Genomic DNA, 24,495 nt, shown 5'->3' on the forward strand with positions numbered 1-24,495 from the left:
TGTCTCCCTCTTCACCTGAGATATTCCAGAAGACTCTGAACATCATGATAGAGGGATTTGTGAGGAAGGAACCTCTGAACTCAACCAGGCTACATGAACACCCAGAGGTGGTTGCCCTTTTTATTAGAGCAAATTGGATGCCCTTCTTTGAAAAGCTTCATGGGTATGATGAAGAAGTAACAGAGGGATTTTCCTTGTCTTTGACACCTCACTAAAAAACTCATGCCACTGTTAGTCTCAGGGTTCTCATTATAGAAATCACCCTAGAATTCATCAGCAGGGTTACCAGTCTCCCACTTGGACTACCCTAGAGCAAGGAAGAAAAACCACCAGGTCAAATTGCCAAGAACACCTTCTTCCAGCCAGATGAGCATCTTGTAGAGGACAAAAATGGCATTAGGAGAACAAGCATACCTTACTCCTGGGATGAGGTCAACTATCAGATTATCAAGTACATCTCTTGTGAAGGAAGGTACAACATAGTTTATGGGTATCATTTCAGACTTTTGCATGAGTTAAGATATGGCATGGATCTTCCTGCACCCCAAAAACTTAGTATTCCTTATTTTCTCCTCCAATCCCTAATAGATTCCAGCAGTAAATTGAAGGTAGGAGTTCCAGACCAATTGGCTCACCATGGGTTGATTAAACTGCTAGTGGAAGAGGCCCTCCACACCTTCACAATACCCATAGCCTAGGAGATTTTTAGAAATATGACAAGGGAAGATGATGTGAAAGCCTTCACATATGACCACACTCCATCTAAAAGTGAGGGAGAACAAGAAAAAGGGAAAGATGAGGAGGAAACAGAAAAAGAGGAAATGACCAAAATAGAGGAAGAAGAACTTGAAATAGAGAAGAAAAAGACTAGAGCAGAGAGGAGGAAACCCAGAACATAAAAGAAAAAGACTAAAAAGGAAAAGGAAAATACTAAACCAAAGAAGAAAAAGACTAAAGTAGAGAAGGCAGAAACTAAACAAGATGAGAAGGAAACCAAAATAGAGCTTGAGGAAGCAAAGCTAATAGAGGCAGAGAAGACAAAAGAAGAGGAAAAAGAGGAAGAAGAAAGACAACGGTGGGAGGAGGTGGATAGAAAGGTAGGATTCCATGATAAAGAGGAGGATATCACATCAGAAGCATGGGATGTCAGGGAATTCATCAGAGCCATCATGGATGAAGAGATAGACTAGTTTCTCAGAGGATGAGCAACCCATTCAGTAGGGGGGTGATGATGAGCCCAGAAATGGGTAATTATATGGGCTCATTTAGCCTCCTAACTCAACTTAATCCACCATTCTCATTATTTATTGCATGCTTTTTATTATATTTATGCTAATAGAGTGAATTAGGTTAGTCATTATGCCATGAAGTCTAAGGTGTGCTTTATGCAGATTTTTGGTCAATTTTTGGACAAATTCAAAGGATTAATGAGCATTTGGCTGCCAAAATTTGAGGGAAACAAGGGAGAGGATTTGTAGGAGGGTGTCCCCCTCATTTATGACTCCCTACCTTGAATCCTCCATCAGAAAATCAAAGCACAAACAGCCACATTGATGCATCCAAGGGGGCAGCTGAGCAAGTTAAGAAGAGTTATTGTCTATCTCTAGTTCCACAAGTCGAGCCCCTTGATTTTAGGAGGACTATTGGAGGACTCCATTTGTATAAATAGGGGGGCTTAGAGCCTCAGTAGGTTAGTTGGATTTTAGCCAGTTATTAGTAGAATTTTTTCATTTTTGTGCAGCACTTGTTCAGCTCATTTTCGAGCTTCCTTTTTGAGAACAGTTGATGTAATGTGACTTCTATTTTTGATAATGGAGATGAAATAGTTTTTGAGCCAGCACTGATCTTTTTCAGAGGGCTGAAGCTCTTAAGTTAGGGCCCAAACCAAGCTACCCAACACCTCTTGCTTTGTACTTATATGTTTTTGCTTCAGTTCATGAGTTAATTTATGCTACATAGATCCATTTTTCTTTGTTTAGATTAGGTTGCTTTTGATGGTTTGCATAGCTGTTTTTGTTTCAGTTGCTCAAGTAGTTTACTGCAGTGATAGAATAAGATTCAAAAAGGCCAATAGTAGGCCCTAATCTCCTTTCTCCCTTTCTGGGACTATGATTTGAGGTCAAGGCACTATTGCTGCCACCAAAAACACAATTTTGCTCTTCTATGCAATTTCTAGTGTGATGAATTGATTTGGCAGATTCAGTTGCCTAGATTATTTACTATTCTTTTACAATAGATCTCTCTTCATGCTTCTCTGTTCAAAGGTTACTGTTCAACATTTTCTGTTTGTAGGTCAGAAATTAGGTCAAGCTAGATAAAGTTCTGTTTTCATGGTATAGTTAGTCCCTTCTTTGATCAGTTTTTGTAAGTAGATATGCAGATCTCTTGCAAGGACTAAACTCACCATACATCCATAAAGCAGCCAGCATCAACTCACTTCCCACAGATTTCCGAAGTCATTCACAACATTTCACCAATTTGCCCTAATTTCTGCATTTTTCTCCATAGCTTCCCTCTTGCCATTTGAAAAAATCCAACCATCATGTTCCCTCTTGATCTTCCTTAACAAGCTCCAGACACCTCAACACCTTCATCTACCCTTCAGTTACCATTTCGCATCATTTTTCCACCTTCAAAACCTCCAAAAATTGCTCTCGGCCTCCTCCTCCTGTAGATCCCCTACATCCTCCTGTAGAATTCCCTGTAAGTGGTTTTTCGAAATCTGATTGCAATGGAAGTCTTCAAAAGGGTACTAGGGGCTTCTTAGGATCTCTCCACACCTTCCTCCACCTCTACAAAAGCCAACTCCATCTTCCTTCACCACCAAACCTCTGCACAATCACAACCAGATAAATTACAAGCATAATAATTTCACATAAAAACACTCAAAAGCACAAAAAGATGTTTTCTTCTCATTTATTTTCAGAAGTAGCTTGAATAAATGAAATTTACCTTTTTAGTAGTCAATGGCACTCATTTCATCAGTTTTCATCTCTTTTCCTGCAAAAGTAGGGTTAGTGGGTAAATTAGGGTTTGCTTTTACATTCCATTCTTCTTTCTCTTTCTGCAAATAGAATAGCCTCCGTAGAGTTAGATTTCTTTCATCATAGTTAAAAGCTTCTTCTGAGAATTCATAGAAGTTGGCTTAAGCTCCTAGTGATCTTGCGCCAGATGACCAAGTGACAGCTTGCAATAAGAGCTAGTACTTGTGCATATAGCACCATCGCTTCCAAGTTTGTTACGAACTGCCGGGTTGATAAAGTAAAGTAGGAAGCCCCAAGAGTTGTAGCATTATTGTTGCAATACTAGTGCTCACCAGAAACTTCATAGCTTTGGCCTTGCAGCTTCACAACTTCGGCCTAGAAGCAACTTCATAGCTTTGACCTTGTAGCTTCAAAATTTTGACTTGTCTAGAAACTATAGAAACCCTAACACAAGAGAGAGAGAGGGGCCCAAAAACTCCGATCTTGCTCTTCTTCTTCATTTTCATCCTTTTCCCAGATTCTATCTTAGGAGATTGAACTTGCTTTAGAGTGTGCCCAAATGACGCTGAGTTCCTTATTATATATAGGATTTTGAGGGGTATGAATTTCTATCTCTAGGCCAACTTGTCCCTTCATGTAGGTCGACTTGATATTTTTTCGATGATGAGGCCTTGGAGGGTCTTTTGACTCAAATAATTTTCTTTACAATATGTAACATGCCCAAAAGGGTCTTTCATACATGAAAATGACTAAATTGACTTGTAGACTAAAGGACAAACCCTACAAGCATTCAATGGGTGTGACCTAAAAATAAATCTCCCTTGAGCATGAAACCCATTCCTCAAGAATAATAATAATAATTTTATTTTTATCTTTTTCATTAAATACATAAAATCATGATTACATTTTTCATCATGAAGACCAAACCTAGTTACATATTTCAACCTGTGTTGTGTAAATGATCTGAAAACATCCCTTAATCAAGAAAACATGTTGTTGAACACACTCACAATCTCTTAAACATCATTGTAAGGAAATGCGTTGCTATAATTATGGTTAGAAATATGGAAGTATAGAAACTAGAGTGTAAGGTAATGGTATGCAAGGAGATTTTGTGAACTTTCAAAATGCAATGTGATGTTTTCTAATATTCATTTTTAGGATAACAACAATTTAATATTAAAGGATGTACCAAATAGAAAATTTAGAGATTTCAAAACGATCATATCATATTTATATTGTTTCAATGAGTAAATATAACTACATTTATTTAGATAAATATTGTGGGAAATCAAGAGTTATTAACAAAGAGTATTATTGAACGTTGGAATGTACAAGATCTGAAATTATTTTCCTCTAGATTATTTTGAAGGTTTTTTTAAATAACCATATTACTAGAAAATCCTAGGTATCTCATGATGAATTGGAAATTTTCGTTACCTTTGTATAAGAAAAAAATTGAGGGGAAAAATGCTTTATTTCCATTTCGTTGTCTCCATGGTAGGAAATTGTAGCTAACCATGTCTGAGACTCCAAGTGAAACATTGAGGAGGCCTTTTTAGATAATCATATTATTGGAAACTCCTACACATATAATGATGAATTGGAAATTGTTGCTATAGTTGTACAGATGAAACATTCAGGGGAAAAATGTTCTATTGCCATGCCATTGTCTCCATAACATTGCCATGTAGGAAAGTTTTGCTAACCATGTCTAAGTGAAACATTGAAGAGGATTTTCTGGATAACCATATTACTAGAAAATCTTAGCCATATAATGATGAATTGAAAATTATTTATAGAACTACACAAGTGAAACATAAGAGCAATTTTTTTTTTTTTTTGTCATGTCATTATCCCCATAGCGGTTTTATGTAGGAAATTTTTGCTAACTATGTCCAAGGAAAACATGGAAAAGGGAAAATGTCACTATAAGGAAAAAAACTTGTAGTAGAGATTTCATAGAACCTCCCCCCCAAAATTATCTCTTATCTTTTTCTAGCAAAAGTTGCTAGTGGAGTTGGGAAGGTAAGTTTACATTGATGCACCTAAATCATCCTAGATCATCAGTGCACTCACAAACATAACACATCGATGTTGAGATAATAAGGTGCACAAATATACAATTACTATACATATATATATATATATATATATATATATATATATATATATATATATATATATATATATATAGAATAAAATGCATATTGATGATTCACACTAGATTAGTAGCATCAATGTGCATGTGAAGGATGCACCAAATTAGGTTGCAACATTGGTTATTCTATTAAAAAAATCAATTTATGAAAAATAGAAAATTTTATTGATGCACTCAAAAACCCAAACAACCCCAATGTGTATACAATATTCGCACACCATATGGTCTGAGGATGAACTATTTGGTTGCGGGTTTCAATGTTATGGCCCTAGAGGAACGAAATTATAGGCATATAGTCCATTTAGATTTTCATTTTGGCGTCCAAGCCCAAGTTGGAGGGAACTAGGAAATGAATTCAGAGGTGCATTCTAGTACCCAATAATCCACTAGTGCATCTTATTGTTAAACACATTGTGAATGGGTAAAATAAAAGAAATACCAAACCAAATTTCAAATTCATGTTTCCTTCCATGCTTCCAACCACACACAACCACCTTTATTGACCAACCTTCTACGACTTCCCCTTTTGCAATGCTTACAATATTTGTTCCTCAGTTAAATAGCCTTACCAATTGATTTGATTAATTTTTGAACTTTAGAAAATGATGCTTATTTTATTTATTTTTATATTTTTCTATCAGGAAACCACACCTCGTCAAGTGGGAAGAGACTAGAAAAATCATTTGTTACCTCCTTATTTTCAATTTCATTAGATTAAAATTTACACTTGGGTTTAAATTTGTCCCCTTTGACATTTAAAAGAAAAAAGTCAGGCAATTCACTTCACAAGTTTGATACATAGTGGACTCGATGATGCATCCTGTAAATTCATAGAAAGCATCACCAATGTATCTTTTCGGACACCTCATTGTTAGTCCATTATAAAGCATAATGCATAAAAATGACCAATGTGCATTATTGATGTGTATCATCTTCAAAGAGGAATTGGTGTGCATTTCATGACTACATGAGAATTAATGTGTCTTGTGGGATGGCCCACTATACTGATGCATTATGAAACACAACACACCTAAATGGTTACTTTGCATCAACGATGTGTCTTGTCTTAGGAAATGCACTACTATCATATCTATATATTGAATGACTACATTAGCACTAGTACATCTTGTGAGATGAACCGGTACCAATGTGTTATTAAAGAAAACACACCAAAATGGCCCACTTATAATAACAATGTGGCTAATATTAGAAGAGACACCATTGTGCATATTGGTGCATTGCATGAATACACTAGCACTAGTGCGAGTCTTGCCTTATTGTTATCATTTGAACAAAAACATGAATGTCACATGATTGAAGGTTTGAATACTTCAAAAGATTCCTTTTATTTTTGTTTTTGTTTTGCTATGTATTAATTGGACCTTGTTCGTTGTCTTTGTGTGTAGAAAGTATGTTGTAGATTCGAAATTTCTCATGAAATTTACTAAATCACGAGACTCTAAGCTACTTTACTGCTCTATGGACATTAAGTCACAATCTAGAATAAAAATCATAGACATGCAAAAGGAAACATCACACATGCATAAAGATTTATCAAGGGAAAAGAAACTTCTCAAAACCCATTCCTATTTGTATTTCATTAATCAAAGAATACAGATGAAATAGATATGCTTGCTCAAGCTTGAGCACACCCTGCAAGTGTATAGTCTATCCCTATGCACGGCTAACTAAATATGGCCAACACTTAGCCAATTTTTAATCCCTCCAAGCTCTTATTTCCTTGCATTGTTTCTTGAGGAATTAGGGCCATATTAATTAGGAAATTCCCTCAAATGGATTGCGCAATTCCTCTAGGCTCTTCCTATGACTGCATGCACCACCTGTACACATTGGAATCGTCTGCAAACTGATAGTACATTGCCTTGGAATCTCTATCTCAACTGGGAAACTCGAATTCTTTGCATGCATGAGATAATTTAGGTTGATTGATTAGTTAACTAGTTGATCACTGAGTGTGGTTGAAGTTCCACTTCTACAACTTGACCTCCCACTAGTTCCTCCAACAATTAGAACTAATTTAACTGAATTAAATTGCTACAACTAAAATTAACTCAATCTAAGCTCCTAAAATTTAGGAGTCACTGCACATAACTTAACTTCATGTCCCTGACTAGAATTAACTGAGATAGACTCCTATTGTTTAGGAATCAACTCAAGTAAGCTTAACTTCAACTCATTAACTCGAATTGAGTGTTCTTAACTGAGGGAAAAGAGCCATGTCACCTCAGTTAACTTCTCCAAGTTGTCTACTGATGTGGAATTTCAAATTTCCTCAATTTAATTAAGGAAAAATCAAAATTGATACTTTCTTTCTACAATTTCAACATTGTGGGCTTGTCATACATACACATAGCTATTCACATATATTAGCTAGAGAGAGAATATGATTAATTATTCATCAACGTGTGTGTAATATTGTCGCACACTACATGTTGGAAAGTTTTGGGTTGCTCAAGTGCTTTGAGGGAATGCATTTAGCCTAAATGAGGGCTTATTAACCAAAATTTTGTGGATGTGAAGGCCATAGAATGGATAATTTGTATTACATACGCATATAATATCATTGAGCACCTTAACCAATATTTATATCTTAACAAGGCACCCAATTTAGAGGGGACAGGGTTGAAATTCATTCGAGGTTGGACTTAGGTAGGTTGTTGGATCAACTAGTTATCTATTATTGTATAGGCCCAAAGGGTTGGGAGGGAGACTCCATGCATATCGTATTCATTTGCCACCTAGTGACTAGTAGTGGCTGCCATGGTAGCATGGATTTATGGCTTAGTGAAAGGTCAATGGATCATAGGGGGATAGATGTAGGTTGTTCAGTAGGTTCTCCATGGTCATTTATTTGCATGGAGATTTTTTATGAGAGAGGCCATAACATTACAGTTGACCTAGTACTTTGTCCAAGATGGAGGGGAATTTTCATTTGGTTACATCTTGTATTGTTTGTTCTATGGATGTGTCACATCCCTGTGATATTTCTCGAATGTCCATTTTAGGGGACCTATAAGAGCTAAGGATGCATTAATGGGGTGAATTTCTTGTGCCAATTAGTGCAAGGACTATTTTTTCTTGAGAATTGTTAGAGGACTGGTGGAGGATTCTAATAAAGGTGCTCTGTTGTCCATATGATAAGATGGATTTTTAGAGAGATCTTGATATGGTCCTCCCTCTTAATGACCAATGAGTTAACTTGGTGAGTCATGTAATTTCAATTTAACTTTTATGTGTGTACTATATAATGGTATTTTACTAATGTTCTTATTTTGGTGATATGAAGATATTAGGCTTTGGGTTAGGGGTTAGTTGGGAGGGATTTTTTCATATTTTATAGGCCTTTTCGTAGTGTGCAAATTATTCCTACAAAAGATATTTTGTTGGGGTGATTCATTGGATCTCATGACCAGGAGGCAAGGAGATGGATGATTGCATACCTTCATATATAGTTGGTAGATTTGTGGAAGTGGTTTGATGTGTCATTGGTGGGATTACTTGACGTAGCGGAGATAGATTTAGCAAATGAGATGAGGAGGATTGTCGAAATATTGGCTACAAAATGGCATCCACTTTTCTAATGTGTGCTATCAACAAGAGTAGTAGCAAGAGGTTAGTGGACCCAAATAGCAATGTAAGGAGGACCCATTTTTCCTACAAGGGGATCTTGAGTTTCCACCACCAAAATTTTTATAGGTTGGTGTATTGTATATTATATATCATGGTGATCAGGTGCTTAGTATTTAGCTCAAAAATCAAAGTTCTTAGAATGGATCTAAACCTGAATGACCGCATCCGTCTCATAATAATGATCCTAAAGCAACTCATTTCGTCAAAAACCGAGTTCGTAAGAGAAAGTTATTGTGTTGTAATCACTTTGCTAAATAGGAAAAAATTGCAAAAAAAAATGCCCAGTCACTGCATAGTTAGCATTTTGTACTGTTGACGTGGTAAGTGACTAGGCAGGGTCAATGAAGATCAACAACAAATCACAGATGGACAAGTGGCATTGTTTCATTCGGTTTTAGGTGATGTGTTGGCACGGTTCTATTGGTTCATTTTTGGGCCAATGAAAGGATGCCACGTCGCAAGCCCAAAGGCCACCACGTGGCACCTCCTAAAGGTCTAGGGAAGGTTCGACAATGGAACAAAATTTTATGGTGGAGGTCAGGGTCGAACCGTGACCTCCAACATACCATCCACAAGTCCTAACCACCTCCACTACATCGTGTTTCTTACCATGTATGTTCTCCACATTAATTTAAAGACTAATAGTTAGGAGTTGGGCAGTTAGGGGAGAACCAGCTCGCAGGCCAACCCTCCCCCATGTGAACACGATACAACTTAACTGCATACAGTTTATGTTAACTCTGGCAGATAATTTCCATAACTGTTAACTTATATGTCTCTGCATATGAACACCAACCCACAACAACACAGTTACGGTTATGTCACCCAGCAGTTCTGGCATACCATTACTCCAAAACGGTTAGCATGTGTCTAGATCCAGAGACAATTAAGGTTACGGTTAGCCTAATCCATATGATTAGCGCTAAAACATAACTTAAACTCAACTTAACACTAATTAACTCTCAGTTTAGTTTGGCGTAAATTTGGGGGTGCCCCCTATTTCGGGCCTACCTCCACATTTAGCGTGCTAGCTGGAGTCATTTTAGATTTAGCGAAACTTTTCTAGGAAAAGACTAACTGAGTCATGGAGAAGGAAATTTTTGACCAAATGGAGCTCAGGAAGAGGTGTTCTTAGCTAATTTTGAGATTTTGAACACATTGGTGCAGGTATCAGGAGCCATAGAGCTTTGTAAAACAACATTTTTCCATATTGAGCTAATACTGAGGCCCAAGCCATGGAAGCTGGACCAAGGAGATGTAGCCCAGGAGGGATGAACTCCTTCATCAAAATAGTGTGTTAAAGTGTCTCTTTGATGGTTTTATGTACTTTGAATGTTTGTTGTTCAGTATTTGTTTTTGATGCTATTTTTCTCATGAATGTTATTTTAAACTTAAGGAAATTTACCTGATTACATACACAAACAACTAATGAAGCCTCACTACAAGAAGCAACAAGCAAGCATATGTTTAGAAATCTGTAATTGATATTAGAACAACATAAAATAACAATCAAAAATAGATCACATGGGCTAGGACCACCTTCTGTATATAAGTGGATCTCGAATTTTGTAAAAGATTCATTGATTTTTTGGTGCGATCGAAATGAGGGATAATCAAATGTACCATTTTTTGTAAGCAATAGATACATAATGCATATACAAATTCTTTATGATGTTTTCCATTGATCCTCCTCCTCCTCTTGCTCCACCTCCACCACTTAACATGCTTTCTACGTCTAGTAGCAAAAACATTGATGCCTTTAGTTGCAGTGGAAAACTTAGCTAGCATTGGTACTTGATATGTATATTGTTTGTTGTATAATTGACTTGAGATGTATACATGACATGTTTATTATTTTTTCATGAGATGTATAGTTGACATTTATATTTCTCATGTATGTTATGTTTTTCATGTCATGTTGATGTTGTTGTTGTTTGATTCATAAAATGTATTATGAGTATGCTAATTATTAACATTATTAACGATTTCTCCATTTTTTAATTATATTTGATATGTATCACTCATTTAAATTTAGAGTTTCACTATAATGTTTAAATTTAGTATTATGAAATTGTTTGGTTTGGGTTTGTGATTACAAAAATTTATAACCATTAATGCCATATAATGTTTGACTCTTCCTCAAGGTGAATTGTTTTCTTTCCAAAAAGATAAAAATATCTTGATTAAGCATGTTTAAAAAATTGATTAAGTGTTTCAATAAATGATTATGTGATTTGATTAATTTTTTAAAGAAAACCATTGTATTAAATTATCATTCCTAAATTTATTCTTAAATATTTTTACTAAACGTTATTTTTTCAATAATGTTAGGAACTTTATATTACTTTCAAGAATATGCACATAGAAAATATTCATGATCTTCTAGTTTGTCACTTGGGAAAGTTGACCAGTAGCATAAGTTCAAAATTTTAACATTACATATTGCATATGCTATAAGAATGTCATTCAAACCGAAAGAAAAAATAAAAGAAAAACTACACCAAAAATTCACAACCATAGCTATAATAATGTCATAATAAAGGATTTGAACAATAAATATCACTCACTTGATCATGTTAACCTTAAGGAGAGTCCACCTGAACCAGTGGAGGAAGATAATTGTCATCCTCAGAGGAGGTGAAGGAAAGGTTTTCCAATTTCTTGTCCAGCACAAAAACATTCTTATCTAGCCTATCTGTTTTGTTCATTGTTCCATCCACGCACATGAGAATTTCCTATTGAGTTCTTGTATCATCTGTAAGGAATCTACCCATGAGAATTTTTATGTTCTAGTACATCTTGATAGTTTGCATGTAGAAATATTGATGAGCCCAAGTGGAATTGCATATTTCAAGGATTCAATTCCTTGTGTCTCAATCAGTCTAATGATTTATAATATATCTACTAGTTTGAAGATGTTCATTTTATACCTCAGAGATATTTCTACCAACCTCCTTAGGCATAAATTCCATATATTTGGCTAGGGAATAATGTGTTGTGGCTCTTGCACGGGTTTGAGTAAATGAGGGAAAAAGAGAGTTAGGGTTGGTAGGAGGTGTGGCTCTTCCTCTTCTACCATCTCTACATATAGTAGAAATAAAATGTCAATCCATGGGGAGGGAAGAGCATAAGAGGATGATATTAGAAGAAGAACCACAAAGAGAAAAACAAGAGCCAAACATCTAGGAAAAAACAAATAATAGAGACAGGGGAGGTTATAAGGAATAGAATATACCAACACAGAAAGAAGAAACCAATGATAAATATCTATGAAATCTATGTAGACTCATAACAATCTCCAATAAATGGGAAATATTGAGAGTTTCACAACAAACCACACTAAGGAGGATGAATGAGGAAAAATACTAGAAAAATAGCTCAAACACAACAAACAAAACTTGAGAAGAAACGAAAAACCAAAGATTGATGAAAGAAAGGCACATGCAAAGGATAGAAATAAAGGATTTTTCAATAGGAAAGTTGGAAAACATTGAAAAAACTAAAAACTGAACCTAAGACCCAACTGCAAGTAGTCTAGGAGCTAGAGACTGTGATCCCAAATCTTTGTATCTTCCAGCTAAGAGACACTTCCAAGCTTGAGATCAAGGGAATTTCTAATAAGATTCCTTCATTGAGATGAAAAACCACCTCTCTTATCCAACCAAAGCTCTAAAGAAAGAGAATGACCACAAAGGATCCATAAAAAATGAAGAGGAGTTTCACTACACAGACCAAAAACTATAGGAAGACAATATATCAACCTAACATACACATACATTTGACGAGATAGAAACCAAACTCTATCCCTATTGTACCACCCTACGTCATGATAATTCATCATCACCCAATAACTTCCATTATTAATATTGAAGTTGGCTTAAAGGTGGAAGACATGACTGAGTGTCCTTCCTAAGACTCCCACACAACAATCTCCATCATTTCGACAACCTACCATGATTCAACCACACCCAAACTCAATATCCTATGTGCCTTCATGCATGCAAACTGCCATATGGGGGCTATCTTACCACCCCAAGGTATTTCCTCGATACACATATCAATAAAACAATGTGGTTCCCATGGATTGGCACCCTTCATAAGGGGTTTTTACAAATTTTTTTATTAATATTGACAAAATTAAATTATTATTAATATTAATATTGATAATATATTTAATAATATATTTTATGAATATGTCACAACTTTGTGATATCTCAATTAATGCTTAATAATTCAAAAGTTAACATAAACATATGTTTATATAGTACAACAATTTTTTCTATAATAAACAATAAATATGCCGATTAAAATATATTAAAGCCACATTTTATGCTTGCACTGTTTAATGTATTTTTAATATGATGGTTATAAATGGTTTTTAACTTTTTATATCCAACATTATAAAATGAAGAAAAAAACATGATTGGCCAACTGAAAATATGCATAATAAAATGACACGTGCATAAGATAAAAACAAACAAAATGTGTACATATCACTCTTCGTTGTCGTCACCTAATTATGTTCCTTGCTTGGTATTATAACATTTTTGTTCTAAAAATGATGCTTTGATCTTGGATCATGTATATATATGAACCACCAATGTCCATTAAAAAATTCTAGGTAAAGCTATTACTTGGTTGTAGTGTCTCAGGAAAACATAAGGCTCCATATGCCAATATTCATGGGAAAAAAATGCACCTATTAAATTGTGAACAAAGGATGGTGTGATATGTTTAATAAACTAAGTTCATAAACCACATATTTCCTTTTCATCCCAAACACACCACTATGCTAAATCATGGTATGAACTGAGCAAAGGATCAATGGAATTGGTAATAAAGGATGTATAAGATTAGTCAACTTATGAATACTCAAGCTTCTATGGAACCTAGTATTTAGACTTCTATGATCTCTCAGTTTTTGCGGATTCATCTTATATGGACATTAGTGTTGTGGTCAATACTGAAGCATGGGACCATCGTTTATGACTATAGACAATCAATATAATAATTAAGGATAACACTTCTCAATGGGAGATCGAATGGTGGGACCCTCCCTAGGTGTGGGATATAATCATATGTGCCCTTTACTAGAGGAGGTATCATCACTAATTATTTTAATGTGGATTGGGTCCACTATTAAATAACACCCATTAAGTATTCAACATTGCATATATATAATGTGCCCACATTAATGAAATCCTGTCAAGTAGTTAACATTTTATTATGCTCAATGTTTTCTAGTTATCTCTAAGTAAGGATGGAGTTATCCTTATGTGAAAATATATTTGGATATTATTGTATTGGATCCTATCTCATTAGGAGATTGACCCTTCAAAGAGGTCAGAAAATGGGTGTTAATATTTCCACAAAATGTTTATTGTATGGTGCTATTATACCTTGGGGTTTTGATATTGAAAACTTTATTGAGAACTTATGATATATTGTCATGGATCATCTCAAAATATATTCAGAAGCATTACACTTTCATTTTGGTAAAGAGGGTCAAAATAAAATATGGCTACCATAAGGGTTATCACTAACACCTATAGAGAACATAATAATGTTCCCACTCTTATCTTCATTCAATCCACAAGGTTGTCACTTTAGAAAATAGATGAAAGAAGATCAACGGAAATATATTTTATTTGTGACATCAAGTATAGCAAGGGTGTCAAATTTGGTGAGGAGAAATTAGTGTACAAAAGTTGTGAAGAGGAAGAAAAATAGGATTTGGAACCTTAAGATATAGAACCAAAAGAGACTACTTGAACCATATATTGTCATGATTTGTCTAGCATTGAAACTTCTTAAGCTTCCAATATAGAAGGACATATCAATAAGAAAAATGTCATATTGTTGATTGATTATCGAAGTATAAATAACTTCATTAATTAAAAATTAGGAAACATTCTCAATTGATTTATATATTCAACACTATATTTTCAAATAATGATTGTAGATGGAGGTTTATTTAGTGAGTTTCCATAGTATTATTATTACTATGGGGATTATTTCTTGAGTAGTACAATTATTGCAATCGAAATAAGTGATGTTAATGTGGTACTAGGGATCCAAAGGTTACAACTATTGGGAATAAAGGGCTTTTTTTTAGAACATTTCATGAGAATTTTGTTGTAAGGAAAAGAAATTGAGCTCAAAAAATATGCAAGGAAATTCATCTAAAGTGATATTATCTAATAAAATTATTAAAAAAGAAACAACCAAGAGTAATTATGTGATTGTGCTCACTGGATGTTCCAGCATATAAATAATTTATGTTGTTGGATCTCTAAAGAATTATTAACATTCATTATAAGGTATTTTTTGAGATACCCAAAGATCGTACTCCTATTTTAGGGGAGAATAAAGCTATTAAATTGGTATTAGAGATCCTTCCTCATAAAATGGAACCTTGCAACTACTCCTATGCCTAGAAGAGTGATATTTAGTGTATGGTTCAAGAAATGCTAGGGTTGGAATCATTAAAACTAGCTAAAGAGATTTCCTTTAATTGGTGGTCACAATTTACGAAAAACATTGTTCATGGGATATGTCCAACTTATATAAATCATGACATGATCATTCATTAGGATAAGTTTATAATCATATCATTAATTTATTATGAAATAAATTGTAGATATATATTTTATTTATTGTATGTTGGATCTTCATTCAAGATATCATGATATTAGAATGAGGGACAATGACATCCCAAAAACACCCTTCATATCACATGAAATTCATTACAAGGTTTTTGTGATTCCTTTCAACCTTACTAAAATGCACCTTGAACATTTCAAAGCTTTATGAGTTCTATTTTCAAGCAACCCTTCCTCAAAAAGAATGTGTTGGTTTTTTTGAAGATATACTAATATAGAAGAAATATTGGGAAGAGCTTATCAAATATATTTATATGATCTTAAAATTATTACACAAGGAATAACTATATGTGAAGTTGTCTAAGTATGCTTTTGGAGATTAGGAAGTGGATATATGGGTTATATTGTATCTGATGTGGGACTTAAGGTGGAACCTAACAAAAGTAAAGCTATGATGTAATGGTTGATTCACAAAACCTTAAATAATTTTAGGGGATTCTTACGATTGTTACGATACTTTTGCAAGTTTCTCAAGAAATATGGTATAATATCAACACCTATAACATTATTAATGAAAAAGGATGCCCTTTTTGGACCTAATAAGTAAGCCATGATCTTGAAAAATGTATGGAAGCCATGTGTAGAATTCCTATCTTAGATATTCTTGACTTCTCAAACATTTATTAGGGAGAATGATGTGTTAGGGTATAACACTAATGTAGTTTTAATGAAAGGGAAGGATTCTTCAAAAGTGTGTCAGTTAAGGGAAATAACTTAGTTAAACCCGGTTATGAGAAGGAAGTGTTGGTCATATTACATACAATTAAGAAATGGTGCTTTTATATAATAGTAAAACAATTGAAGGTAAAAACAAATCATGATAGTATAAAGTAACTCTTATAAGAATGGATATATTTAGAAAAAAAACAAATTGGATCACAAAGACGCTAGCTTATGACTTTGAAAATATCCAAAAAAAGTGAAATAAAATCTAGTACCATAGATGCATTTTCAAGGAAAAAATATCACACTAAGGAATTACTTTGTGCCATATCAATTCTCTAAGTTTAATAGGTGTAATAGGTAATGATATATTGGAAATAGGACGAAAATATAGGACATCTCATTAAACAACTATAATAGTACCCTATTTCATAAGATTAATTCATGTTGAGGAATTCTTCACTTTGTTATAACGATAACTTGTATTTATGTCTAAATTCTCTACTCAAATAAAATTTCATTGTATAAATGCACACTTCACCTCTAGGGGGACACTTAGTCATTTCAAACATGATCAAAATATCAAGATGGATGGTCTCTATACGTACCTTAATTTAACATTAAAAGTTTTTTGGTGGATTCTTTATATTTCCGATAGAATGAATGAGAGGTGATCAAGACATTAGGCCTTAGAAAACCATTATCCATACTAAGATATATTCCATAAGAAGTATTAATGGATTTTATTACAGGCATACATAAATTTGAAGGGAATAATGTCATCATTGTGGCGATGGATAAAAGTAAAAATTGTTCTCATTTTTATGCACTTTCGTATCCTCTGAACATAAGTATAATAGTAGAAACTTTCCCATTCAAAAGCTACATAGAATCCCAAATATTATTGTGAGTGATGGAAAGAAGATTCAATTGTAATTTTTGAATTGAGTTCTTTTGTTAGGCGGTTACTTAACTAGTTCACAACTATTATTTCCATCCTTAATCTAATGCAACAACTAAGATTAGAATAATTGTCTAGAATGCTATTTCCATTTATTTGAATTTGATAAACAATCACATTAGATAATATGGTGGCATAAAACTTCCTTGCACTTGTCATCCAAAATCTCCCCATTTATGGTACTCAGTGGGTATCATCCTTAAACTATCACATCATCGTTGGGAGAGAAACCTAGGGTTGAAGGTTATGAGCCTCATCATTGGGTAACTATGTGGACCTTAATTCAACTTTAAATTGCACGTTTGTGAGAGAAAATCAGGGAATTTTGGCAAGATTAAAGGCTAAAACTCGAATGGGACAAGGAAGAGAGATTGTAGGAGGTAAATCCTCCTCATTTACTCCTCCCTCATTCGAATATTCCTCCATCAATCACACTAGCTCGGAGTAAAAGCAACCAAGTCATGAAGATCAAAAGGTAGTCGAGCAAGTGATAGTCAAAGAGTTAGTTCATCTCGAGTTTGGGAGCCGAGCCTCCCTAGATTTAAGGAAGTCGTTGGAGACTTCAATTGTATAAATAAAGAGGCCTAGAGCCTCATTAGGATTCGAATTTTTGTTGTAAAAACACTAGCTATTTTCTAGCTCCAGATTTGTGGAAGACATTGTTATGTAATTTTCTATTTTGATAATGAGAATGAGATTTTTCATGATCCAGTACTGAGTTAACTCAGAGGGCTGAAGCTCTTGGGTTAGGGCCAAACCATAGCAACAAAGGCTCCTCTTCTTGTATCTGTATGCTTAAATTAGTTTCATAGGTTCATGGTTTAATTGTCCTTAGAAGTATTTCATTGCAAGTAGTGTAGATTTGATTAGTTTGTTTATTAGTTGCTTCCATTTGTGCTTTACTTCAATAGTATGTTAGAAGGGATAAAAGGAACACCAAAAAGTTGTCAATAGGTGTCTTGGCCTCACTTCTTCCTTCAAGGATCATGATTTGAGGAAAGGACCCCTATGCAGCCCCAAAAAGAGAAATTTCTACTTTCTCATAGAATTTAGAGTTTAATGTACTTGAACCAACATTTGATCAGTTTGCAAGTGTAGGATTTAATTACCATTTCCTCCATTTTCAGTCTTAAATTAGATCTCATCAACGATTCGATTTTATTATGTAATTTACCTCATGCATGAAGTAGACAGCTAGCTCATTAAACACTATTTTTCTAGCTCATTTAAATTCTTATTGTTTACATGATTTTTGGGAAAATATCATTGTTTGATGCAGTGCAGGTGTTTCAAAAGTAGAGAAAGATTTCATAGCAAGTAACCTCCTTCCAACTTCATCCATCCATGATAATTCCTCACTTTCACTAAGACCCTCACCAATTCCATCATTCTTCAAGGAAACTTCTTCAAGCATGTTGAGCAAATCCAACCATCTCCCAACCTTGGTTTCGAGTTCTAAGTGATCCTAGCCATTTTATCACTCCATTCCATCCACCAACCACCTTCCCTAAGCCTTCCATCACCTTTAGCACCCATCGTTTTTCCCTCGGTTGTATCTTGTAGAAATACACGGAATCCTGTAGGTTTTTAGGACATCTTGTAGGTTTTCCTATAGTGGCCTGTTTTGAGGCCTAATTGAGGGAAAATATCCAAGAAGCCAGACAAGGTCACCTAAGGGTCTCCCAAACCTTCCAACCATCCACCGACATCCCTAACCCACCTACCACACTACCAAAAGGAATTAGCTTTCACACTTGTTTTTCCATAAAAAGAATAAAAAAAAATAGATTTATTTCAGTCCTCTATATGCACAGTAGTGATGTTTGATGTTTTGAACTTCCATGCTTACGATAGTAGCGTTTCATACATGTTAGCTTGGAATTCTTGTAAAGTATAGTTTCTCAGAAGTTAGTTAGGAAATGGTGTGTTTTTAGCATTGGATTTTAGTCCTTTTCCTTATTGCAGTAGACAAGCTTTCTCCTAGAGTAGATTTCTCTTTCTTTCATCAGTAATCAAGCTTCTTATGAATCCATAGAAGTCTGGCTTGAAAGCCCTAATGGTCCCTTGCCAGTTGAACAGTGACAAAACGCAGAACCATCACTTTTACTTGTGTATACAACACTGTCACCTCCAAGTTTGTACAAACCCCAGGTTGATAAAGTAAAGTTGGTAGCCCCAAGAGTTGCAACATTCTTGTTGCAATACTGGTGCTCATCACTTTTTGGTGCCGTTGCTAGGGAGTGGTCTGAGTAATATGTGATTACTTCTTTCTTTCTTCCATTTCTTGTTCTAATATTCTACTGTAGTTTCATTTATGCAAAAGTAATTTAGTTTTCTTCCTTTTCTATTCTGTATTCTTTGATTTCCTTTCCATTCTGCAACTAAGATTTCAATCAAGCAGTTAATTTTTCATTCAGTTAGTAGTTTTCATTTAGCTTGCAATTTCAATTCTGCAATTACTTTCAAATTTTGAAAAAAACACAAAACACAACAAAAACATTTTTTCATGCCTCATAGGAATAGGGATAACTTAGGGGAATTTTTTCCAAATACCCCCACTGCTTCAAATAGCCAACCTTCCCTCTTCTTCGGTGGTTGTGAACTTGAGGGACCCTTAGGTGAGCAACCAGGAAATTTGAAGCACCTATAGGGGAAGAAGAAGAAGAATAACCCATTCCTACTGAACTAATGGCTGAAAACAGAAATGACAGAGGAAATAGGGAAAGAGTTGAGTGTACCTTCTCCATCAGGGAAACCAATGGGGATACTAAGATGAAAAATATAAGCCCCTCTGCCCTTACTCATTTCCATGGCCTGACCTCAGAAGATCCAGACACTTTCTTATTTGAGTTTGCTATCATATGTCGAACCTATGACTACACTAATGATGAGCAGAAGCTGAAACTATTTCCATCCACTATCAAGGATGCAGCTTTACGCTGGTTCATGGGTTTACTTGGAGATAGCATCACAACTTGGGCTCAGGTGCAGCAAGCCTTCAACAACAAGTATTGAGAATATTGTAGGTCTAAAGACACTAAAGAGGAAATTTTTTGGATGACCTTAGGCAATGATGAATCCCTAGAAGATTATGAATAAATATTCTAGCTTAGCTACAAAAGGGCTAGGTGTACACTTGACCCTAAGTCACTAAAGCTAGTCCTTCTTAGAGGAGTAAGGGAAGATCTTCTGGATACCCTAAACTTGTTAGCAGGAGGGGACATGGTGGGCTGGTTGCAGGTGTTAAGGATAATCGTTCAAAACCAGAAACGATCTCCTCAAGATTGGGTGGAACTTCTTCTCGGGTTTCCTTTGTAGAATTAGTCATCAACCTCCAATTTTATCTATTCTTCTAAAATAGCAGAACTGGTTAATTTACCTGATATATGGAAAAACTTCACCTTTCCCATGAAACTGAAAGGAAATACAGTTGCAGTTCATAGCCTTCTTGGGTCCGTAATTTAATTTAACCTGCATGCATATCCCAGAGCGATATCCGTCAGATCTCATCCCTTCTTAATGAATGGCTATGATCGATCCGGAATTCAACTGGATTAAACCATAGTTGATAAAATATCGTGTTCGAAATTTATATTAACTCCCATGCATTTTTCAAGAGGATGGTCACGATTAACTAAGCTATTAACTCAATTTTATAATTTATCACGTCCGTTTTTGGAATTAACGTCCATGCTTGTTAGCATGTGATCACCGTTAGATCTGTTGCTCGTCGATTGGACGGTTCAGATCTTCTCCTGGGGTTCTCACGAATTTTGTCGGGGTTTTCTTCATTCCGCCAAGAATTTGCACTTCTGCCAAGTTTAGCCTGTTTGTAAGTTATATTTCTTAAAACATATCCAAAATATTTAATACACAGTGAGTGAAGATTTAAACACGATAACACAAGATTATACAGAATCTAGTTCTAAAGGGCCCAAACTGGAAATCAACAAAACTTAGAATTATTTCGAAGGAAATTAAAACCTCTGAGATTGACCATTCATGCACAGTATACACAGAGATACAAAGAGATTCCAAACTTTACAATCAAATCCTCCTCAGCCAAATCCCCTTACACTAATTCAAAACTTACATAAATACATGTACATACAACAACCAGATCCTCAATCAATGGATCGAATCTGCCTAATACTAGATAATATCTAATCTGCATGATATTCTCCTCGAGAATCTCAACTAAGTCTAAAATACTTGAATTAATTACAAGATAACTCAAATTCCTGAATTCTAGCTCAAATCCTATATAGAAAGCTTTGTAAAGCGATAGCTAAAGGATCCCACTCCTTTTTCTTGTAAACATTTTTTGTATTTTTGGAATAAAAGTCGAAGTCTTTTGTCTTCAAGCCTCATGCTCCTGCATCAGACTCTTGAGGACAAAATTCTTCATGGGCTCCTGTCCATGAGCTCTTTTACAGAATTGCCCAACTTCTGTAGCATGGCATCTGTCATCCAAGTAGCATCAACAATTCATTGATCCTTCCACTTGATCAAATACTGAAAATACTCTTGTCCTCTTGTCCTTTTAAACAATCTCTTGTCTAAAATATTTTCTGGCTATAATACCTTTGCTATAGGTAACTATTTTACCCAATCAACCTCTTGTACTTCCTTGTCTTCTATTGTATCATCTGAATTTCTATTTTCATACCTATACAAATCAGCAACATTGAAAATTGGAGATATTCCAATGTCAGGAGGTAATTCAATTTCATATGCATTTGCAGAAAATTTCCTCAAGACTTTGCATGGTCTAATTTTCTTAAATTTTAACTTGTTATACTCCCTTTTTGGAAATCTTTCCTTCCTCAAGTGTGCTAAAACCAAATATCCAACCTCAAAATTAACTTCTCTCTTCTTCAAATCTGCTCTGCTCTATACTTTATGTTGCTATCTTCTAGCTGTTGTTTTACCTATTCATGTATTGATTGAATCTCTGAAGAAAAATCTTCTCCTTTAGCACTTCCCATTTTAGCTTTTCCCAAGTCTCTTAATTCGAACACTCCTCTTGGGCGCATTCCATAAACTATATGGAATGGACTCTACCCTATACTCCTGTTAGGAGAATCATTATAAGCATATTCAGCCTATGCCAAAATTTGATCCCATTGTTTTGGATGTTCACCTGAAAGACTTCTCAGAAGATTACCCAAGCTTCTGTTTACAACTTCAGTTTGTCCATCATTCTAAGGATGATAAGCTGAACTGAAACTCGGTTAAGTACCAAGTTTCTTCCACAATGTCCTCTATAAATGACCAACAAATCTGGTATCTCTGTCTGAAACAATGTTCTTAGGTAACCCATGCAACCTTACAATCTCCTTAAAAAACATATTAGCAATGTGAGTACATCACTGGTTTTATAACATGGAATAAGATGTGCCATTTTCGAAAATATATCAACCACAACATAAATTTAATCATGTCCTCTTTGAGTTTTAGGTAAACCCAAACAAAGTCCATACTTACCATATCCCAAGGTCTATCTAGAATAGGTAATGGAACATACAAACCTGTGTTTTGTCTCCTTCCTTTTGCATATTGATAGGCTTTACAATTTTTAACATACTTCTCAACTTCATATCTCATTTTCGGCTAGAAATAAAACCGATTCAAGTGCTCATAAGTCTTGTCTGCACCAAAATGCCCTCCAAGTCCACCACTATGTTTCTCCTTGATTAAATTTTCTCTCATAGAGCAATTTGGTATGCACAACTGATTTCTTTTAAACAACAATCCTTCTTGCAAGAAAAAATCTAGCCGCTTACTTCTATATAAGAAAACATGGTTTTTTACAAGCTTTAAATGCCTCTTTAAAATCTAAATCTTTCTCATACAATTCTTTAAGAAAATCAAAACCCAACACTTGAATTTTAATTTCCTGAACTAGAATACTTTTTCCACTTAAGGCATCTGCTACCTTGTTTGATTGGCCATTTATATGCTTCAATACAAAATTAAAACTTTGAAGATATTCTACCCATTTTGCATGTTTCTGACTAAGCTTTGGCTATTGCATAATGTAATGTAATGCATGATTTTCTGAATAAAGTATAAACTCCTTAGACATCAAGTAATGTCTCCACTTCTTCAATGACTATACAACTGCATAAAATTTCTTATCATAAGAAGAATATTTCTTCTTTGATTCATTTAGTATTTCACTGAAATAAGCTATATGTCTGTCCTCTAACTTAAGATAGCACCAATAGCTTCTCCACTAGCATCACATTTCACTTGAAAAGGTTTATTAAAATCAGGCAAAATTAAAATAGGTTTTTCAGTGATCTTTCTTTTCAACAGCTGGAAGTTCTTTTTTTGCTTCAACAATCCATTTAAATGGTTGTTTATCCTTCTTTATAGTGTCAATAATAGAAGCATTGATCTTACTAAAATTCCTTATGAATTTTCTATAAAAACTAGCAAGACCATGGAAACTTCTTACCTCAAAAATACTTTTCGGTGAAGGCCACTCTATGATTTCCTTTATCTTATCTGGATCCATCTTTAATCCATCAGAAGAAATGACAAAGCCAAAATATACCAACTCTTCCTTCATGAATAAACATTTCTTTAAATTTAGAAGTAACTTCCCTTGTTGCAGCTTTTGTAAGACATAACTTAGATGCCTCATATGTTCCTCTTTAGGTCTGCTATAAACTAATATATCATCGAGATATACTATTACAAATTTACCAATAAATTCTTTCAACACTTCATTCATAAACCTCATAAATGTACTGGGAGCATTTGATAACCCAAAAGGCATTACCATCCATTCATACAGTCCTTTAGTTGTTTTAAAAACAGTTTTCCATTCATCACCTTTTCTAATCCTTATTTGATGATGACCACTTTTTAAATCCAACTTTGTAAAATATCTTGCTCCTCTTAAACAATCCATCAAATCTTCAATTCTAGGTAAAGGAAATCTGTACCTGATTGTTATTTTGTTGATTGCTCTTGAACTAGTGCACATTCTCTAGCCTCCATCTTTCTTTGGACTCAACACTGTTGGCACTGCACAAGGACTCAAACTCTCTCTAATTAGTCCTTTATCTAATAGTTCCTGAACTTGTTTCCTGATTTCTTGATTTTTTTGGGAGTCATCCTATAAGCTACTTTATTTGGTAGATTTTTCCCAGGAATCAAATCTATATGATGACTGATTTTTCTAATGGGTGGTAACTCATTAGGCAAATCATCTACAATGATATCACAATAATTCTACAGCATCTCTTGAATTTCAATTGGCAAATTAGAAATTTTAGTGGAAGTAATTATTACCTTGGGTTTGCAAATCAATGCAAAATTTACCTCATCCTCTTCAATCTACTACAAGTATTCTTTTCCACTCAGTAATAGAGTCTTTGGATCATATTTTCTTGATGCATC

This window comes from Pinus tabuliformis, chromosome 7 (assembly GCF_031772625.1).
Source record: "Pinus tabuliformis cultivar Carrire ecotype Pingquan chromosome 7, CPIR1, whole genome shotgun sequence".
NCBI lineage: Eukaryota > Viridiplantae > Streptophyta > Pinopsida > Pinales > Pinaceae > Pinus > Pinus tabuliformis.